The sequence below is a fragment of the Periplaneta americana genome, chromosome 11, assembly GCF_040183065.1.
Source record: "Periplaneta americana isolate PAMFEO1 chromosome 11, P.americana_PAMFEO1_priV1, whole genome shotgun sequence".
NCBI lineage: Eukaryota > Metazoa > Arthropoda > Insecta > Blattodea > Blattidae > Periplaneta > Periplaneta americana.
In genome coordinates, this window is record NC_091127.1 from 121,481,097 (window position 1) to 121,490,432 (window position 9,336).

Below are 9,336 nucleotides of genomic sequence, written 5' to 3' on the forward strand. Positions count from 1 at the left end.
GGGACCCTGCGCTTAGCGCGCGAACGCTCTACCGACTGAGCTACCCCAGGAACTATACACGACACCGTCACAATTTTTCCTTTATATCCACACAACTCAAATGAGCTGACAAGATGCCAGAACTCAATTATGAGTGCACACAAATGCTGTGTGACCTAAATTGTGGCTTTCTGTTAACGTACCTCCAGTAACGAATGTATTATGCTCAGTCGGTAGAGCGTTCGCGCGCTAAGAGAAGGGTCCCGGGATCGATACCCGGCCCCGGAACAATTTTTCCTTGAAATTATTCAAACCTGCTTTACAGGGAGCTACTATCTGAAAGCCAGTTTTGCATAAAGCAGTTGTTTATTTCATAGTGTTCCTCCCTACATAGTCTGTTGTGCACATGTGCTGCTCTTGCATCTATACATAAGCTTATGCTACCGTATTCAGTTAACTTGCATGCACAGTGTTCCCCTCAGTCGGTCCCCAAGATGCTATGTCTGCTCATAACCATTATCATCTACCTTCAGAATTTGAGCCCGTTTCATCGGGAACCAACAGACACGATCAAGTAGCGGAACTCCAGGTGATCACATTAATGTCATCGTTGTAGTTATCTTAATCATAATTTTGATTCAAGACTGTTTTCTTAGTCTCACAACATTGGAATGAGTATAAGTGTGCAAGGAGTATATACTACGGCACATGCCCTTCAGAGAGACTCTGCTCGCAATTACAACAAATAACACGCACTTTAGAGTCACTCTACAACAAATTCCTTACTCCTAAACAAGTACAGTATGCCTCAGTTTAGCAATGTTTATGATATTATGCACTATTATTTGAAATTAGGGTGCCTAAAACAAGTATACGAAAGTACAGAAATGGGTAGAGGAAGGAATTCGAAAGACAGTATGTCTTGGTGAAATAATTGTGTGTAATTTATGTAAGAATGACATAATCTGTTCTAAAAGATGGTACTTACAGCAGCATTGTAATTTAAAAAGAACATACTGGGACATCATTTTCTTTTTACTAACATTTTAATATTAACCTGGATATACCTTTGGCTTAACGGTTGAGAACCGGAAACACAGTTTGCTACCCCCTTCCACGACTGGAGTTTGATGATACTGGTGCAAAATACAAACAAATCACTTTACTAGGTATAGGAGGGAGAAACGTAGTTCATCCATTTACGTAAACTAGGAAATATCGCAATTTTCAGTTTGATAATTTTCATTACGTTTTTGTTTAATCAAAATACAGTACAGTATTAACAATAAATGTTTTTACTCATGAATTGAGTTATCCATGCGAAAGTATTCATTTTGCAGTGTATATTATAGCCTACTGTCTACTGTACATTAGCGTACAATATAGAGAATGAAGTTAAATTGAAAAATATTAATAAAATGGATATTTAAACACATTTTTGAGAATGGTGGCCGTTCATTTCGATACAGGCTTCAGTTCTTTTGTGCATATTATCGCACTATATGCTATTGCATCTAATTCCAATAATTACCAGCTACGTCCTTCGTACTAGTAACTCATGTTGAAATAATTCTGTACCTACTTTATAAAAGAGTACCTTACGTACTGTAAATTCAATCTTCACTTCTGCCTACCCGCACAGATCAAATTACTCAGATATGCTATCTACTGTCCGTTCAAGTGGTTATATCGCAGGATCGTAGAAAAGGGGGGAATCACGTGACAGTTAATTACTTAACGAGGCTCTTAAGTTATTTTAAACATTTGTATAATATTACGTAGACGTACAATTCCTAACAGAAATTAATGTTTTCAGAAAAGAGCTAAGACAGCCAAGCCACTAGCCTTTACAGAAGGGCGAGCAGAAGCAGGTGGGGGAAATCGGGATGCGACGTAAGCAAACGGACAACAGTACCTGTGCGAAAATATGATTCAATAGTGAAAGCTCTTTCGTCACTGGAAAACCCGAACATATTTCTGGAACAAAGGCTACTATACTCACTAACTCAGTACTGTTTACTATATGCGGCCTTGGTTCTGTGTGGAGGACAGTTGGAACGTCATTAGTAGAAGGGGTGGGAGTGAAGTATATTCAAAAACTCAGGTACAATAAAAATTGAAGTAAAAATAAAATGATGTCCCTGTATAAACCAATTGAAATTGAGAGAAAGAAGTGAGTCTGACGATCTACCTTCACGTAGTAATTCAGTGTCAGCGGACGAATTTAGCAGAGATCTGTATGAAATGATGGTGCAAGTCAACATGCCTTTCAACAAAGTTGAGGGCAACTTTGTTGGAAAATATAATTGTACACAATTGTACACCTGTGTTATACTCGTAGTAGTGCCGGTATTTTCAAGTTAAATTTTACAGCAAAGATTAGGTAATATTGGATTAGACATTTTATTCAGGGCAGTACCTGTGTTACAGTTGTGCCGGTGTTTTAAGTTAAAATTTTACAACAAAGATCATCGTAATATGGACTTAAACATTTCATTAAGAGCGGTAGGCTTACCTATGAAACAGTAACATTTTAAGTTAAAATTTTACATCCCAGATTGTTGTATTATAGGCTTAAACATTTCATTAAGAATAGTGCCTGTGAAACAGTAACATTTTAAGTTGAAAATTTACAGCAAAGACTATGTTTATTCTTTTGTAATACAACACAGCTCTACTCTTGAAACCATTCTTTTATGTGTGTGTTTGTTATCCTTGATGCGGGAATAGTTTGTTTTCATCGTACGCACCACGCGCCACTAGTCTTCGTCAAGCCATTTGACTCATTGCACAAACTCCGTACTCATTCAACTTCAAAGATTAGTGGCTAAGATTCAGGTCCCTAATTAAACTCTACCTTCAAGAACTGGCATTTTTGTGAAAATATGCACAATCAGTGGGACTCTCTGCCGTCTTTAAGACATATAGGACACACATCTAGACCCTGTAGAAGTGAGAGAAATGTCTTCTTCCCTTTTGGGAATCGCAATAGGTCCATTGGATTTGTAACGAAAAATCCTACCGGTATCAAGTCACAGAAGAGGATAAAAAAATTTCTAACAGTATATAGAATCACTCAAAGTATGATCCGCTATTTAGAAACCAGTTCTGTAGGTCATTTTGAACAAAAAAATTCACATGAACATGGGTCAAATTATCATTTATTTATTTATTTATTTATTTATTTATTTATTTATTTATTTATTTATTTATTTATTTATTTATTTATTTATTTATTTACCTTATTTATTTATTTTCACAATACAACATGTCTTTACTAATTCTCTACATTTCTACAAAACTGCAATAGACTACTAAACCAGCAGTGGTTTCTTATAACCGACCAAGGTAATTCACATTTAATCCACCTTCTCCATCCGTTGTTAAATAAATTAGTCTTCTCTTTCTTAATTTTTCCTTCTGTTTGTTATTCTACGATTTTACTTTTAATTCTCTAAATTTTACATTCTTCAAAGTGCACATTACTAATTCACTCATTTCTCTTCTGTTTTTAAAGTATATGATATGATATATGGTTTATTCTCACACTAATCTCTCCGATATGTATATGTGTGTGTATATATATATATATATATATATATACACACATATATATATATACATATATATACATATATATATATATATATATATATATATATACATATAGCGTTTATCTTTTAATTTATTACTGCAAAATAGTTGCTATTTCCGTCTTTTATAACAACATAGGTAACATTAATAGCCTATATTAATCACGCGCTCTAAATCCAAATAATGGATGTAGCAGTTTTATTGGTCATAATAATAATCTATTATGACCAATTTAAAGACTTGACCTTCACAATGTCACATGATTTTATGGAACTCTATCCAAGGGCAGATACAAACCAATCCATTCACCACGAGGCTGGAATGGAATGTCTAGAATGGTTTCAGAGGGAGCGTGTCAAATACGAAACTCATCTTGTGAAACTTAATTACCAGTGGTTATTTCGCGACCAGTTACCCAGGTTTTAATATAGCCTACAGAGGTTTGCTGAAGTTCTTTATCACTTCAACAATCTTTTTCCCTAGGTGTTCCCTAGATGAAACAAGATTTACAGATAGATGACCATATGGATCCCAAATACTGTAGTAGTTCTAGGCGCATGAAGTGATTCCAACCATATTAGTAGACTGAAATTGCAAAAAAAAAAAAAAAAAAAAAAAAAAAAAAAAAAAAAAAAAAAAAACTTTCTTTCTCGTCAGTTCAAATTATACTTTACATCATAGGTGCAAAACTGAGCGCCAGTTGTGGTATACGTCACAAGCCGGATTACGTCATTCATCTCTGCCATGAACCCCATGGATCATTCACATGATAAGGTAGAGACTATTTGTATTCACTGTTTAGTAGTGGAATTCAACGCAATGCCGTTCGGATAAAACCAGTTTAAATAACAATGGGAAAATTAATACTTTTGTATTCCAAATAATCACAAAGCGCGTATGAGTTCTGTGTTTGGTTCTACATACGTATGTGAGCAAACATTTTCGAAAATGAACTTCAGTAAGAGCGACGATCGCTCTAAATTGACAGATGCACATCTGATTTCCCTCCTCAGGCAGTATAGCCTAAAATAACGAAACGAAACTCTTGAAAAAATTTAGAGATCTGGTGCACATTGTAGTTGAAGATAAATTAATTACAGGAATTATTTTCCTTCATATTCACATGAGAAATTACATTTGTTTTAGTTTCTATTAAGAAATCAATGTAGTCAATTTCACTTAAACTAGAAGTTATGTACTTTTAGCCTATATTTTTTTAAATGTTATGGATGATTTAATTTTTGCATACAATCGTATTATACAGGCCTAAAACCAATAAAAAGGGTAAGATATTTAACCTGATTGTCTACAGCAATATGTTTTGAAGGGAAGTACTTAAGTATTTTTATTCATAAATAAAGTTTCCCTAATCTGCTAAGACTACAACAAGAATATGTTTTGTTTAATCATTTAGTATCTTCAGTTCATTTTAACCAATTGAGCTTCTTGCTTCTCAGTCTGTCAAAGATTTTAGAGCTGGGCAGCGTTGGAGATGACCCCTATTCATCGCTTCTTAAAGGTCGCGAAATGCGCGACTGCCAAACTTCTTGGTCTGTTAGATAGAAGGTCCCTTCTCCAGTTTTTTTTTTTTTTTTTTTTGCAATGTGATTAGAGTGGATGTTGTGGGCAACTTCTTTGATGTACAATTTTATTGTCTGGGTGAGTGTTAGTTAAGGAGATGTTTGTAAAATTTTAGCACCTTTTTTGCCAAGGCATCGGTCTGCTCATTGCCAAATAAGTTAAGTGCCCGGGGATCCACTTTAGTACCACGATGTTGTGTTTTGCTTGTAAGAGTTGTATGTAGTTTTGATAGTTTTGGACTGATGAAGACTCGTGGTCTGAGGAACCTCAGATTCTACGGCTGCTTTGGAGTCGCACAGGATGACGACATTCTTTAATTTAGTTTGGTGACATATCATTTGAGTTAAGGCTAGCCTGATAGCTTCAATTTCACCATCATAAGCTGACCTATAGGTGCCTATCGCTGTATAGAGAGCAAAGATGACATTGTATACACCGGCACCAACATTAGTATCATCCTTCATTTCGGATTCGTCTGTATAGACAATCTGGATAATTGAGGTTAATAATAGTTTCAAGAGCCAGGGATCTTAATATATCTATTACAGTAGTGTTTCTTTCTTACAAATAGCATCTTCCAAATCTACGGAGAGTAAGATAAAATTAGAAAGTATTGATTTTAAAAATTGGGGAAGAGGTTCTGGAGTATTAAAGGCCTGATATGGGCTATTTCCCTCAATTCCATGGTTTTTTGTATGATACAAATATCAAATAAAAGAATTTTCAACGTTTTCGCAGTGCACGAACAAATAATGTAGAGGGACATCATTTTATTTTTACTAACATTTCTAATATTAACCTGGCTATACCTTTGGATCAACGGTTGAGAACCGGAAACACCGTTTGCTACCCCCTTTGAACATTGGAGTTCGTTGATACTGGTGTAATATACAAACAAATCACTTTACTAGGTATAGGAGGGAAGAAAAATAGTTCATCCATTTACGTAAACTAGAAAATATCACGCTTTTGAGTTTGATAATTTTCATTAGGTTTTTGTTTAATCAAAATACAGTACTGTATTAACAATGATTGTTTTTACTCACGAACTGAGCTGTCCATGTGGACATATTCATTATGCAGTGTATATTATACTGTCTACAGCACATTAGCGTACACTATAGAGAATGAATTTTAATTCAAAAATAATCATAATATGGATATTTAAACACATCTTTGAAAATGGTGGCCGTTCATTTCGATACAGGCTTCAGTTCTAATGTGCATATTATTGCACTAGGCTATAGACTACTGTACCTAATTCCAATTACCAGGTTCGTCCTTCGTACTAGTAACTCGTGTTGAAATAATTCTGTACCTAATCTATAAAAGAATACCTCACTTATTGTAAATTCAATCTTCACTTCTGGCCGATCCGAAAAGATAAAATTACTCAGAAATGCTATCTACTGTCCGTCCAAGTGGTTATGTCGCAGGGTCGTAGAAAGGGGGGAAATCACGTGACAGTTAATTACTTAAGGAGGCCCTTTTATTTAAGTTATTTTAAACAGTTGTACAGGGACATCATTTTATTTTTACTAACATTTTTAATACTAACCTAGCTATACCTTTGGATCAACGGTTGAGAACCGGAAACACCATTTGCTACCCCCTTCCACCATTTGAGTTCGATGACACTGTCGTAATATACAAACAAATCACTTTACTAGGTATAGGAGGGAAGAAAAGTAGTTCATCCATTTACGTAAACTAGGAAATATCACTCTTTTGAGTTTGATAATTTTCATTAGGCTTTTGTTTAATCAAAATACAGTACAGTATTAACAATGAGTGTTTTTACTCACGAACTGAGCTGTCCATGCGGACGTATTCATTATGCAGTGTATATTATAGTGTCTACAGCACATTAGCGTACACTATAGACACTATAGAGAATGAAGTTAAATTGAAAAATAATCATAATATGAATATTTAAACACATTTTTGAAAATGGTGGCCGTTCATTTCGATACAGGCTTCAGTTCTAATGTGCATATTATCGCACTATAGACTATTGTACGTAATCCCAATTACCAGTTTCATCCTTCGTACCAGTAACTCACGTTGAAATAATTCTGTACCTACTCTATAAAAGACTATCTAGCGTACTGTAAATTCAATAATCACTTCTGCTCGATCCGACAAGATGCAATTACTCAGACATGCTGTCTACTGTCCGTCCAAGTGGTTATGTCGCAGGGTCGTAGAAAGGGGGGAAATCACGTGACAATTAATTACTTAACGAGGCCCTTTTATTTAAGTTATTTTAAACAGTTGTATGGGTATAATATTACGTAGACGTCCAATTCCTAACAGAAATAATTAATGTTCTCAGAAAAGAGCTAAGACAGCCCAGCCACTAGCCTTTACAGAGAGGCGAATAGAAGCAGGTGGGGGAAACCGGGATCCGACGTAGGCAAATGGACGACAGTACCAGTGCGAAAATGATTCAATATTGAAAGCTCTTTCGTCACTGGAAAACGCGAACATATTTTTGGAAAGTACTGTTTACTATGACCGTAAGGCTACTATGACTGTATATACGGTCTTAGATCTGTGTGGAGGACGGTTTAACTTCATTAGTACAAGGGATGGGAGTGAAGTACAGTACATTCAAAAACTCAGGTACAATAAAAATTGAATTAAAAATAAAATTATGTCCCTGTATAATATTACGTAGACGTCCAATTCATAACAGAAACAATTAATGTTCTCAGAAAAGAGCTAAGACAGCCCAGCCACTAGCCTTTACTAGCGAATAGAAGCTGGTGGGAGGAAATCGGGATGCGACGTAGGCAAATGGACGACAGTATCTGTGCGAAAATGATTCAATATTGAAAGCTCTTTCGTCACAGGAAAACGCGAACATATTTCTGGGACGTACTGTTTACTATGACCGTAAGGCTACTATGACTGTATATACGGTCTTGGATCTGTGTGGAGGACGGTTGAACTTCATTAGTAGAAGGGGTGGGAGTGAAGTGTATTCAAAAACTCAGGTACAATAAAAATTGAAATAAAAATAAAATGATGTCCATTTATAATATGCATAGAAGCATTGAAAGAACATGTTCGGCGACTTTCAGATGATAGAATTCCGAAGATACTAATGCGCATCAATAAACAGAATATCGACTATTGAATACCTAGAAGGTTATGGAGAGAGTATGTATGTATGTATTTATTTACACTGCAAGTGGGCAAGCACCCGGTGGCAGTGGTATATACAATATTAACAATACACAAAATGATAACCAATACACAATAAAATGAAGTAGTAGTCTTTTGTAATCTAGAAACAGATTTGAATGACCCATTTTAAATTTGGTATAGAAATATAATGCAATGAATGAGAAATGTTAAATATAAACAGAAACAGCAATTTTCTGTAATAAAGAAACAGGTCCTAGCAGCCTACTCTTGTATTTGTCAGAAAAATTGTAGCTGATTAGAGGTAGAGCTATCAGAAAAAATTCTACATTTTGCAGAAGGAAAAGAAGATATAGGCACTAAAAGATCAAATCTGTGCACATTCCTTCCTTAATGTAGCTGGATAGATATAAAGCGAGTAGTTTTATGTAACCTAGAACACACTGAAGGCCTAAATCTGCTATATTTCATTTTAAAAGGAAATGATATTTAAAACACACAAGAAAATTTAGACACATATCTCGACCAAGCATAGTAGTGAGTTTCTTTTTATACTGTATTTACGTAGGAATCTTCAGAAACTTATTTCTGGCGTAAAAATCTTCAGTGAAGTTAACTAGTACCGAGCGAGAAGTCACACAATAAGCGCAATTTTACAGACATCAGCGGAAAAAGTGTCAACACTAAATTGCTTTTTTTATGTCAGGAAGTACGATCGTTGCATTTCAGAGCTTGAGCATATTGCAGTTACTTCTTTCTGTTATTTGAGGTAAGTGAAGAGGAATGTGTGCTCATGAAGCATTCTCAAGGGATTTTTGTTAGTTATATACAATAAAAGTGATTTAATACAGTTGTATGATTTTTGTTGTTTTAATAGTGAAGTTACTTTCCAGTTTGTCAGTAACAGGATAAATTTTTCTCGGTCATCACAGAAATACAGATCCAAGACGCAGTAAGTTAATATATAAATTAAACTATTGTGAAACAAAATAAAAATTGTTACGGACCCAGGCTCGAAATGGTAGAAGACAG